We start from the raw sequence: 13,952 nt of genomic DNA, 5'->3' as shown, positions 1-13,952 counted from the left end.
GTGTTATGTTACGTTTCATCTTTGCCTTTCCTGACCTGGCCTCACCAGTGTTTGCAAACTTTGTATATGCTTAACATTTCAGCTATTTGAATACACTACACAACAATCTTAAGTTAAATAAAAAAATGTTAATGTTATAAACGTGTTAAACAAATTTAAAAAAAAACAAACACCTCTAACAGTTAACACCCATATACCTCCCACCCACCCCCACCCCAACAATGAAAATTTTATAAAGAACAACAAATAACAATAAAAACCACAGCAACAACAACATACTTTAAAAAACCATTATAAATATAACAAACACCCTTCCCCCCAACCACCCAGCCTCTCACCCAAAACATTCAACAAATGTTTTTACCAACAGCAACAACAACAAATTTACAATAATCCCCACTCTCCCAACCTGCGGCCATGTTTCTCCTTTTCTTTACCGCCCCCCCCCCTCCTCCCGCCTCGTTTTAACCACTCCTCTTCCTCTTCCCCTACCAACAAGTCCAAGCCGACTTGGAGCAGGGCACCTTGAGCGCTATTGCTGTGCAGAGGGTGACGGCAGATGAACGGATTGGGCTAAAGATGGAGAGGGAATTTCCAGGGAAAAGTCCTCCGAGTCAGAAGCAAGAGCTTCCTCCTGACCCACATGTGTCATTTGCAATGAGGCTATGGCACCTTGGGGTGCAGTACTTCATTCCGGGACCACTGGCTGCCCTCTGGCATCCGTGGATTCGGCTATCCTCTCTATCGCCGCTACCATCCGAGTCATCTGCTGAGAGACGATCGCAGTTAAAGAGGCGACGTGTCCGGTTAACGCACACATTGCCTGGAGGAACCTAGACAGGTTGACCATTCCAAACTCAAATCTACCGGTCTTGGAGCAGACTGACCTCACTAAACCAACCTCCGTGGGGTCGGCGCAGGCATGGAACCACTCAGGGTGTCCTGCTGTAAGGCGCTTGGCCCCGCTACCTCCTCGGTTGAAGAGGATGTGGCCGCAGGAACACAGGACGAAAGGGCTGCAGGCTCCTCCTCCACCTCCTCAGTGGATAGGAGGACCTGCAGCAGAACAGGCGAGGCTCTTGCCTCCTCGCCTCCGGAGACAACCACAGGAACCTCTGCAGGCTGACGAACCTGGGGCACCTGGGAAACCTGGAACGCCTGTGCTATCTGGTGACCTAGAAAACATTAATGAGATTAGTAGAAGAGAAGGGGATCCTAGGGTCACATGAGAATGCTTACGCTATACAGGCATATGCACGAGGAGCAACACTACTGCTATAAATATACTGACAGACATCACATATAATTAACATCAAGTTAGTACAGAATCTGCATTGTATTATAATGATATTTCATGATCCCATCATTAATTACATAACATTACATAAGATTACAGCAATCTTATATTATATGGAAATGAATGGCATTAAATTACTTTAAATCACCAATGATTAATACATTACTCAGGTGGCACAAGAACGGGTTCAACACCAACACGGGTGGCCGACCGGTTGTGGACCCCCACCAAGACCAACGCCCGCTCTTCCAGGTCATTCAGGGGGCTTATATCTGCTGGCCCACCACCCATGTGCCACTGCTCGGCCTGATTCTTCGAAAGCTACTTTTGCAAAGGTGACAAGAGCATGGCATGGCACAAGATCATTGCTAGGTATGTTTACAGATAAAACAGATAGCAGATTACTGACAGATATCATATTATTATTATTATTACTATTACACAACGCAACACAACACACAGACAATCCGCAATTAGTCATCCCATGCTAATCATTGTCATCGTTAATGTTATATGCTATTACGCTTCGCATGCATGGTTATATCTACCGTCTGAGATTGAGGTTAGGATTAAATGCATGACACCAAGATTACCAGCCTAACTACAATACATCAGATCTGCATTTAAATTAATTATTGCATCATTACAATTTATTAAATAAATAAATATAATACTTACTCTGCCGGAACCAACGAGATCGTTCCATTCGAAATAAAGTAAATGAGTTGACGGCACAAATCATTACAAATGGGTATGATTTGGTGGCCATTACAGAAACGTGGTTGCAGGGTGGCCAAGATTGGGAATTAAACATACAGGGGTATGTGACAATTCAGAAAGATAGACAAGAAGGGAAAGGAGGTGGGTTAGCTCTGTTAATAAAGGAAGATATCAGGGCAGTTGTGAGAGACGATATTGGCTCCAATGAACAAAATGTTGAATCATTGTGGATGGAGATTAGAGATAGTAAGGAGAAAAAGTCACTGGTGGGCATAGTTTATAGGCCCCCAAGTAATAACTTCACAGTGGGGCGGGCAATAATCAAGGGAATAATGGAGGCATGTGAAAAAGGAACGGCAGTAATCATGGGGGATTTTAATCTACATATCGATTAGTCAAATCAAATCGCACCGGGTAGCCTGGAGGAGGAATTCTTAGAATGCATACGGGATTGTTTCTTAGAACAGTATGTTACAGAACCTACAAGGGAGCAAGCGATCTTGGATCTGGTCCTGTGTAATGAGACAGGAATAATAAACGATCTCCTAGTAAAAGATCCTCTCGGAATGAGTGATCACAATATGGTTGAATTTGTAATACAGATTGAGGGTGAGGAAGTAGTGTCTCAAACGAGCATACTATGCTTAAACAAAGGGGACTACAGTGGGATGAGGGCAGAGTTGGCTAAAGTAGACTGGAAACACAGACTAAACGGTGGCACAATTGAGGAACAGTGGAGGACTTTTAAGGAGCTCTTTCATAGTGCTCCACAAAAATATATTCCAGTGAAAAAGAAGGGCGGTAAGAGAAGGGATAACCAGCTGTGGATAACCAAGGAAATAAAGGAGAGTATCAAATTAAAAACCAATGCGTATAAGGTTAGTGGGAAACTAGAAGATTGGGAAAATTTTAAACAACAGCAAAGAATGACTAAGAAAGCAATAAAGAAAGGAAAGATAGATTATGAAAGTAAACTTGCGCAAAACATTAAAACAGATAGTAAAAGCTTTTACAGATATATAAAACGGAAGAGTGACTAAAGTAAATGTTGGTCCCTTAGAAGATGAGAAGGGGGATTTAATAATGGGAAATGTGGAAATGGCCGAGACCTTAAACAATTATTTTGCTTCGGTCTTCACAGTGGAAGACACAAAAACCATGCCAAAAATTGCTGGTCACAGGAGTGTGGGAAGAGAGGACCTTGAGACAATCACTATCACTAGGGGGCTAGTGCTGGACAGGCTAATGGGACTCAAGGGAGACAAGTCCCCTGGTCCTGATGAAATGCATCCCAGGGTATTAAAAGAGATGGCGGAAGTTATAGCAGATGCATTCGTTATAATCTACCAAAATTCTCTGGACTCTAGGGAGGAACCAGCGGATTGGAAAGCAGCTAATGCAACGCCTCTGTTTAAAAAAGGGGGCAGACAAAAGACAGGTAACTACAGGCCAGTTAGTTTAACAACTGTAGTTGGGAAAATGTTTGAAGCTATCATTAAGGAAGAAATAGCGGGACATCTAGATAGGAATAGTGCAATCAAGCAGACGCAACATGGATTCATGAAGGGGAAATCATGTTCAACTAATTTACTGGAATTCTTTGAGGATATAACGAGCATGGTGGATAGAGGTGTACCGATGAATGTGGTGTATTTAGATTTCCAAAAGGCATTCGATAAGGTGCCACACAAAAGGTTACTGCAGAAGATAAAGGTACGCGGAGTCAGAGGAAATGTATTAGCATGGATAGAGAATTGGCTGGCGAACAGAAAGCAGAGAGTCGGGATAAATGGGTCCTTTTTGGGTTGGAAATCGGTGGTTAGTGGTGTGCCACAGGGATCGGTGCTGGGACCACAACTGTTTACAATATACATAGATGACCTGGAAGAGGGGACAGAGTGTAGTGTAACAAAATTTGCAGATGACACAAAGATTAGTGGGAAAGCGGGTTGTGTAGAGGACACAGAGAGGCTGCAAAGAGATTTAGATAGGTTAAGCGAATGGGCTAAGGTTTGGCAGATGGAATACAATGTCGGAAAGTGTGAGGTCATCCACCTTGGAAAAAAAACAGTAGAAGGGAATATTATTTGAATGGGGAGAAATTACAACATGCTGAGGTGCAGAGGGACCTGGGGGTCCTTGTGCATGAATCCCAAAAAGCTAGTTTGCAGGTGCAGCAGGTAATCAGGAAGGCGAATGGAATGTTGGCCTTCATTGTGAGAGGGATGGAGTACAAAAGCAGGGAGGTCCTGCTGCAACTGTACAGGGTATTGGTGAGGCCGCACCTGGAGTACTGCGTGCAGTTTGGTCACCTTACTTAAGGAAGGATATACTAGCTTTGGAGTGGGTACAGAGATGATTCACTTGGCTGATTCCGGAGATGAGGGGGTTACCTTATGATGATAGATTGAGTAGACTGGGTCTTTACTCGTTGAAGTTCAGAAGGATGAGGGGTGATCTTATAGAAACATTTAAAATAATGAAAGGGATAGACAAGATAGAGGCGGAGAGGTTGTTTCCACTGGTCAGGGAGACTAGAATTAGGGGGCACAGCCTCAAAATACGGGGGAGCCAATTTAAAACCGAGTTGAGAAGGAATTTCTTCTCCCAGAGGGTTGTGAATCTGTGGAATTCTCTGCCCAAGGAAGCAGTTGAGGCTAGCTCATTGAATGTATTCAAATCACAGATAGATAGATTTTTAACCAATAAGGGAATTAAGGGTTATGGGAGCGGGCGGGTAAGTGGAGCTGAGTCCACGGCCAGATCAGCCATGATCTTGTTGAATGGCGGAGCAGGCTCGAGGGGCTAGATGGCCTACTCCTGTTCCTAATTCTTATGTTCTTATGTTCCAGCGCTTGTGGCACTGGTTGGGTTCTTTCACCTCATGTGTGGTTGATGAAATTTCCTCGGCAATCTCGATCCATATACGCTTATATACCCTGGGTGGTCGTTTCCCACGACCACCCCAGGTCAATTGGACCCATCGGTTCTCCACTTCAGAGAATAAGGCAGTACTGGCCTCCTCAGTGAAGCGCTTTGCGCGCCTTCGTCCTCCCATATCTCCCACTTCGCCCACTTCCTCCTCTTCTTCACTCACAACTACCTCCTCCTCCATAACTTCAATATTCTCCATTTTTCCAGAAATTGAACAAAATCACCTCTAACAATCACAAACTCCAATAATCCCTCACCAGCTTTCTCCTCTATCTCTCTCTCTCTCTCTCGCTTCTCTTTCACTCTCTTCTGCGCATGTGCAGATGACCCCTAACCTCCTGAAACACTTGAAAAGATCATTGCTATGGAAACCGGCCTTGCACAACTGAATAAATCACTAACGCCCATTTCATATCGCTATGGCTAACGCCCAAATTAAAAAGTGGAAACTAGCGGGTTCTAAAATGGGTGATATTCCGGCGATCACAAAAAAATATATAATCGCTAACGCTGGAATTTCCGCCCACTTTTGGGCGATCTGGATACCAATGCAAAGTCTAGCCCATAGAATGGTTACAACACAGAAGAAGGCCATTTGCCCTGTCGAGTCTGTGCTGACTCTCAGCTAGTCCCACTCCCCTGCCCTTTTCCCATAGCCCTGCATTTTCTTTTCTTTCAGGGACTTATCCAACTCCTTTTTGAAAGATAAAATTGAGTCTGCATCCATCACCCTCTCAGGCAGTGCATTCCAGATCTTAACCAATTGCTACGTTAAAAAGTTTTTTCTTAGGTCGCCTTTGGTTCTTTTGCTGATAACCTTAAATTTCTGTCCTCTGGTTCTTGAGCCTGCTGCCAATGGGAACAATTTCTCTCTATCTATCCTGTCCAGAACCCTCATGATTTTGAACACCTCTATCAAATCTCCTCTCAATCTTCTCCGCTCCAAAGATAACAACCTCAGCTTTTCCAGTCTATCAAGGTAATGAAAGTCCTTCATTCCTGGAATCATTCTCGTAAATCTTTTCTGCACCTACTCGAAGGCCTTCACATCCTTCCTAAAGTGTGCTGCCCAGAATTGGACACAATACTCCAGTTGGGGCCAAACCAGTGTTTCATACAGGTTCATCATAATTTCCAAACTTTTGTACTCTGTACCTCTATTTATGAAGTCCAGGATCCCTTAAGCCTTTTTAATTTTTTAATCAATCTTTTTTTTTTATTCGTTCCCGGATGTGGGCTTCGCTGGCAAGGCCACCGTTTATTGCCCATCCCTAATTCCCCTTGAGAAGGTGGTGGTGAGCCGCCTTCTTGAACTGCTGCAGTCCTTGTGGTGAAGGAACTCCCACGGCAAATGAGCCAAAGGTGGGCAGCAGAAATGTTACAAGGACACCCTCAAAGCCTCCCCGATAAAGTGCAACATCACCCTGACACCTGGGAGTCCCTGGCCAAAGACCGCCCTAAGTGGAGAAAGTGCATCCGGGAGGGTGTTGAGCACTTCGAGTCTCAATGCCGAGAGCGTGAAGAGGTTAAGTGCAGGCAGCGGAAAGAGCGTGCGGTAAACCAGTCCCACCCACCCCTTCCCTCGGCGACTGTCTGTCCCACCTGTGACAGAATCTGTGGCTCTCGTAATGGACTGTTCAGCCACCAAAGAACTCACTTCAGGAGTGGAAGCAAATCTTCCTCGATTCCAAGGGACTGCCTATGATGATGATGATGATGATGAAAGAACTCCCAGAGTGCTGTTAGGGAGGGAGTTCCAGGATTTTGAACCAGCAATGATGAAGGAATGACGATATATTTACAAGTCAGGGTGGTGTGTAACTTGGAGGGGAACATGCAGGTGATGGTATTCCCATGCGCTTGCTGCCCTTGTCCTTCTAGGTGGTCGAGGTATTGGGTTTGGGAGTTGCTGCCGAAGATGCCTTGGCGAGTTGCTGCAGTGCATCTTGTAGATAGTACACACTGCAGCCACGGTGCACCGGTGGTGGAGGGAGTGAATGTTTAAGGTGGTGGATGGGGTGCCAATCAAGCAGGCTGCTTTGTTCTGGATGGTGTCGAGCTTCTTGAATGTTGTTGGAGCTGCACTCATCCAAGCAAGTGGATATATTCCATCACACTCCTGACTTCTGCCTTGTAGATGGTGTAAAGGATTTGGGGAGCCATGAGGTGAGACACTTGCCACAGAATACCCAGCCTTTGACCTGCTCTTGCAGCCAGAATAGTTATGTGGCTGGTCCAGTTAAGTTTCTGGTCAATGGTGACTCCCCAAGATTTTGATGGTGGGGAATTTTGCAATGGTAGTGCCATTGAATATCAAAGGAAGGTGGTTAGATTCTTGCTTGTTGGAGCTGGTCATTGCCTGGCACTTGTGTGGCATAAATTTTACTTGCCTCTTATCAGTCCAAGCCTGAATGTCGTCCAGGTTTTGCTGCATGCGGGCATAGACTGCGTCATTATCTGAGAAGTTACGAATGGAACTCAACACTATGTGATCATCAGCAAACATCCCCACTCTGACCTTATGATGGAGGGAAGGTCATTGATGAAGCAACTGAAGATGGTAGAGGAACTCCTGCAGTGATGTCCTGAGGCTGTGATGATTGACCTCCAACCACTACAACCACCTTCCCTTGACTCTAGCCAGTGGAGAGCTTTACCTTGATTCCCATTGACTTCAGTTTTACTAGGGCTCCTTGATGCCACACTCAGTCAAATGCTGCATTGATGTGTGGTGCCCAGAATTGGACACAATACTCTAGTTGGGGCTGAACCAGTGTTTTATACAGGTTCATTATAACCTCACTCTCATCTTACCTGTGGAATTCAGCTCTTTTGTCCATGTTTGGACCAAGGCTGTAGTGAGGTCTGGAGCCGAGTGGTCCTGGCGGAACCCAAACTGAGCATCAGTGAGCAGGTTATTGGTGAGTAAATGCCACTTGAAAGCATTGTCAATGACACTTTCCATCACATTGCTGATGATTGAGAGTAGACTGGTGGGATGGTAATTGGTCAAATTGGATTTGTCCTGCTTTTTGTGGACAGGACATACCTGGGCAGTTTTCCACATTGTCGGGTGGATGTCAGTTTTGTAGCTGTACTGGAACAGCTTGGCTAGAGGCAACGATAGTTCGGGAGCACAAGTCTTCAGCACGACAGCCGGGATGTTGTCAGGGCCCATAGCCTTTGCTGTATCCAGTGCGCTCAGCCACTTCTTAATATCACCTGCCCAGCTACCTTCAACGATTTATGCACACATACCCCGAGATCTCTTTGTTCGTGCATCCGCTTTAGAATTGTACCCTTTAGTTTATATGTCCTCTCCTCATTCTTTCTACGAAAATGCATCACTTCATACTTTTCAGCGTTAAACTTCATCTGCCATGTGTTCGCCCATTTCACCAGCCTGTCTATGTCTTCCTGAAGTCTATCACTCTCCTCCTCACTGTTCACTATACTTCCAAATTTTGTGTCAGCTGCACCCAAGTCCAAGTCATTAATATATATCACGAAAAGCAGTGGTCCTAGAACCGACCCCTGGGGAACACCACTGTGTACCATCCTCCAGTCCTAAAAACAGTTCACCGCTATTCTCTGTTTCCTGACACTCAGCCAATTTCGTATCCAAGCTGCCACTGTCCCTTTTATTCCATGGGCTTTAATTATGCTGGCAAGACTATTATGTGGCACTTTGTCAAAAGCCTTTTGGAAATCCAAGCACACTACAATATACCACATTACCCTCATCAACCCTCTCTGTTACCTCATCAAAAAACTCGATCAAGTTGATTAAAAACAATTTCACTTTAACTAATCTGTGCTGGCTTTCCTTTATTAATCCACCCCTATCCAAGTGACTGTTAATTTTGTCTCTGATTACTGTCCTTAAAAGTTTCCCCACTAACAAGGTTAAACTGACTGGCCTGCAATTGCTGGGTTTATCTTTACTCCCTTTTTTGAACAATGGTGTAACATTTGCAATTATCCAGACCTCTGGCACCACCCCCCGTATCTATGGAGGATTGGAATATTGTGGCCAGTACCTCCGCGATTTCCGCTCTCAATTCCCTCAGCATCCTAGGATGCATCCCATCTACTCCTGGTGAATTATCTACTTTAAGTACAGGCAGCCTTTCTAATACGTCTTCTATATCAATTGTCTCCACTACCTTCTCCTTCACTATGTCTATGGCAGCATCCTCTTGGGCTAGGAATTTCTTTGGAGTTCCTCCCACTCTGACCCTGCAACTTCTGTAGAATTTCCTGACCTTGTAAATGCCTGAAGCAACATGAAGCTATATTACTTTCAATTGGAAAGCTGTAATAACTGTAAAAGTTACCATAAAAAAAGATATGCATTTATATAACGCCTTTCACAACCTCAGGTCGTTCCAAAGCACTTTACCAGCAATGAAGAACTTTTTAAGTGTAGTCACTGTTTTAATGCAGGAAACACAGCAGCCAATTTGTGCACAACAAGCTTCCATGAACAGCAATGTGATAATGACCAGATAATCTGTTTTAGTAATGTTGGTTGAGGGACAAATATTGGACAGACACCAGAGATAATTCCCCTGCTCTTACATAGAAACATAGAAACTTAGAAATTTACAGCGCAGAATGAAGCCATTTCGGCTCATCGTGTCCGCACTGGCTGACAAAGAGCCACACAGCCCTCGGTCAGCAGCCCTGAAGGTTACATATAAACCTATGAACAATGAACAATGGCGGATAGGTAAAGAGCATCCGGCCCAACCAGTCCGCCCACACAGCTGCGATACCCCATGTATCGCAACATTTTACACTCCACCCCACGATCTCCTGGGAGAGGCAAAAAAATAGATAAAAATCCAGGCCAATTGAGGGAACAAAATCTGGGAAAATTCCTCTTCGACCCATCCAGGTGATCAAAACTAGTCCAGGAGATCACGCTGGCCGTATTAGATTCCTTGAAGTACTTACCATCGTATCTACGCCAGCCAACAAGAGGTTATCCAGTCTAATCAGACTTACCAGCTCTAGGTCCGTAACCCTGCAGGTTACGGCACTTCAGGTTACGGCACTTCAAGTGCCCATCCAAGCACCTTTTAAATGTGGTGAGGGTTTCTGCCTCTACCATAGACAGAGACATAGACATAGAAAATAGGTGCAGGAATAGACCATTTGGCCCTTCGAGCCTGCACCGTCATTCAATGAGTTCATGGCTGAACATGCAACTTCAGTACCCCATTCCTGCTTTCTCACCATACCCCTTGATCCCCCTAGTATTAAGGACGACATCTAATTCCTTTTTGAATATATTTAGTGAATTGCCCTCAACAACTTTCTGTGGTAGAGAATTCCACAGGTTCATCACTCTCTGGGTGAAGAAGTTTCTCCTCATCTCGGTCCTAAATGGCTTACCCCTTATCCTTAGACTGTGACCCCTGGTTCTGGACTTCCCCAACATTGGGAACATTCTTCCTGCATCTAACCTGTCTAAACCGGTCAAAATTTTAAACGTTTCTATGAGATCCCCTTTCATTCTTCTGAACTCCAGTGAATACAAGCCCAGTTGATCCAGTCTTTCTTGATATGTCAGTCCCGCCATCCTGGGAATCAGTCTGGTGAAACTTCGCTGCACTCCCTCAATAGCAAGAATGTCCTTCCTCAAGTTAGGAGACCAAAACTGTACACAATACTCCAGGTGTGGCCTGTACAATTGTAGCAACACCTTCCTGCCCCTGTACTCAAATCCCCTCGCTATGAAGGCCAACATGCCATTTGTTTTCTTAACCGCCTGCTGTACCTGCATGCCAACCTTCAATGACTGATGTACCATGACACCCAGGTGTAGTTGCACCTCCCCTTTTCCTAATCTGTCACCATTCAGATAATAGTCTGTCTCTCTGTTTTTACCACCAAAGTGGATAACCTCACATTTATCCACATTATACTTCATCTGCCATACATTTGCCCACTCACCGAACCGATCCAAATCACTCTGCAGCCTCATAGCATCCTCCTCGTAGCTCACACTGCCACCCAAATTATTGTCATCCGCAAATTTGGAGATACTACATTTAATCCCTCGTCTAAATCATTAATGTACAATGTAAACAGCTGGGGCCCCAGCACAGAACCTTGCGGTACCCCACTAGTCATTGCCTACCATTCTGAAAAGTACCCATTTACTCCTACTCTTTGCTTCCTGTCTGCCAACCAGTTCTCAGTCCATGTCAGCACACTACCCCCAATCCCATGTGCTTTAACTTTGCACATTAATCTCTTGTGTGGGACCTTGTCGAAAGCCTTCTGAAAGTCCAAATATACCACATCAACTGGTTCTCCCTTGACATCCTCAAAAAATTCCAAAAGATTTGTCAAACATGATTTCCCTTTCACAAATCCATGCTGACTTGGACCTATCATGTCACCTCTTTCCAAATGCGCTGCTATGACATCCTTAATAATTGATTCCATCATTTTACCCACTACTGAGGTCAGGCTGACTGGTTTATAATTCCCTGTTTTCTCTCTCCCTCCTTTTTTAAAAAGTGGGGTTACATTGGCTACCCTCCACTCGATAGGAACTGATCCAGAGTCTATGGAATGTTGGAAAATGACTGTCAATGCATCCGCTATTTCCAAGGCCACCTCCTTAAGTACTCTGGGATGCAGTCCATCAAGCCCTGGAGATTTATCGGCCTTCAATCCCAGCAATTTCCCCAACACAATTTCCCAACTAATAAGGATTTCTCTCAGTTCCTCCTTCTTACTAGACCCTCTGACCCCTTTTATATCCGGAAGGTTGTTTGTGTCCTCCTTAGTGAATACCGAACCAGAGTACTTGTTCAATTGGTCTGCCATTTCTTTGTTCCCCGTTATGACTTCCTCTGATTTTGACTGCAGGAGACCTAAGTTTGTCTTTACTAACCTTTTTTTCTTTACATATCTGTAGAAACTTTTGCAATCCGTTTTAATGTTCCCTGCAAGCTTCCTCTCGTATTCTATTTTCCCTGCCCTAATCAAACCCTTTGTCCTCCTCTGCTGAGTTCTAAATTTCTCCCAGTCCCCAGGTTCACTGCTATTTCTGGCCAATTTGTATGCCACTTCCTTGGCTTTAATACTATCCCTGATTTCCCTTGATAGCCATGGTTGAGCCACCTTCCCTTTTTTTATTTTTACGCCAGACAGGAATGTACAATTGTTGTAGTTCATCCATGCGGTCTCTAAATGTCTGCCCTTTCCCATTCACTGTCAACCCCTTAAGTATCATTTGCCAATCTATCCTAGCCAATTCACGCCTCATACCTTCAAAGTTACCCTTCTTTAAGTTATGGACCATGGTCTCTGAATTAACTGTTTCATTCTCCATCCTAATGTCGAATTCCACCATATTATGGTCACTCTTCCCCAAGGAGCCTCGCACAATGAGATTGCTAATTAATTCTCTCATTACACAACACCCAGTATAAGATGGCCTTCTCCCTAGTTGGTTCCTCGACATCTTGGTCTAGAAAATCATCCCTTATGCACTCCAGGAAATCCTCCTCCACCGTATTGCTTCCAGTTTGGTTAGCCCAATCTATATGCATATTAAAGTCACCCATGATAACTGCTACACCTTTATTGCACGCATCCCTAATTTCCTGTTTGATGCCCTCCCCAACATCACTACTACTGTTTGGAGGTCTGTACACAACTCCCACTAACGTTTTTTGCCCTTTGGTGTTCTGCAGCTCTACCCATATAGATTCCACATCATCCAAGCTAATGTCCTTCCTAACTATTGCATTAATCTCCTCTTTAACCAGCAATGCTACCCCACCTCCTTTTCCTTTTATTCTATCCTTCCTGAATGTTGAATACCCATGGATATTGAGTTCCTAGCCTTGATCATCCTGGAGCCACATCTCTGTAATCCCAATCACATCATATCTGTTAACATCGATTTGCACAGTTAATTCATCCACGTTATTACGGATACTCCTTGCATTAAGACACAACGCCTTCAGGCTTGTTTTTTTTAACACCCTTTGTCCTTTTAGAATTATGATGTAGTGTGGCCCTTTTTGTTTCTTGCCTTTGTTTACTTGGCCTTCCACTATTGCTTTTTACCTTTTTACCATCTGTTTCTGACTCCATATTACTTCGCCCTATCTCGCTGCATAGGTTCCCATCCCCCTGCCATATTAGTTTAAACACTCCCGAACTGCATTAGCAAATGTTACCCCGAGGACATCAGTTCCAGTCCTGCCCAAGTGCAGACTGTTCCTTTTGTACAGGTCCCACTTCCCCCAGAATTGGTTCCAATGTCCCAGGAATTTGAATCCCTCCCTCTTGCACCACTGCTCAAGCCACGTATTTATTCTAACTATCCTGCTCCCTCTACTCTGATTAGCAGGTGGCACTGGTAGCAATCCAGAGATTATTACCTTTGAGGTCCTACTTTTTAATTTAATTCCTAGCTCCCTAAATGCAGCTTGTAGGACCTCTTCCCGCTTCTTACCTATATCGTTGGTACCTACATGTACAATGACAACTGGCTGTTCACCCTCCCTCTCCAGAATGCTCTTCAGCCTCTCCGAGACATCCTTAACCCTTGCACTAGGGAGGCAACATACCATCCTGGAGTCTCGGTTGCGGCCGCAGAAACTCCTATCTATTCCCCTTACAATAGAGTCCCCTATCACTACAGCTCTCCCACTCTTTTTCCCACCCTTCTGTGCAGCAGAGCCAGCCACAGTGCCATGAACTTGGCTGCTGCTGCCCTTCCCTGATGAGTCATCCTCCTTAACAGTACCCAAAGCGGTGTATCTGTTTTGCAGGGGGATGACCACAGGGGACCCCTGCACTACCTTCCTTGCACTGCTCTTCATGCTGGTCTTCCATTCCCTAGCTGGCTGTGGACCCTTCACCTGCGGTAAGACCAACTCGCTACACGTGCTACTCATGTCATTCTCAGCATCGTGGATGCTCCAGAGTAAATCCACCATCAGCTCCAATTCCGCAACACGGTCCG

This window comes from Pristiophorus japonicus, chromosome 1 (assembly GCF_044704955.1).
Source record: "Pristiophorus japonicus isolate sPriJap1 chromosome 1, sPriJap1.hap1, whole genome shotgun sequence".
NCBI lineage: Eukaryota > Metazoa > Chordata > Chondrichthyes > Pristiophoridae > Pristiophorus > Pristiophorus japonicus.
This window is presented reverse-complemented; position numbering follows the sequence as displayed.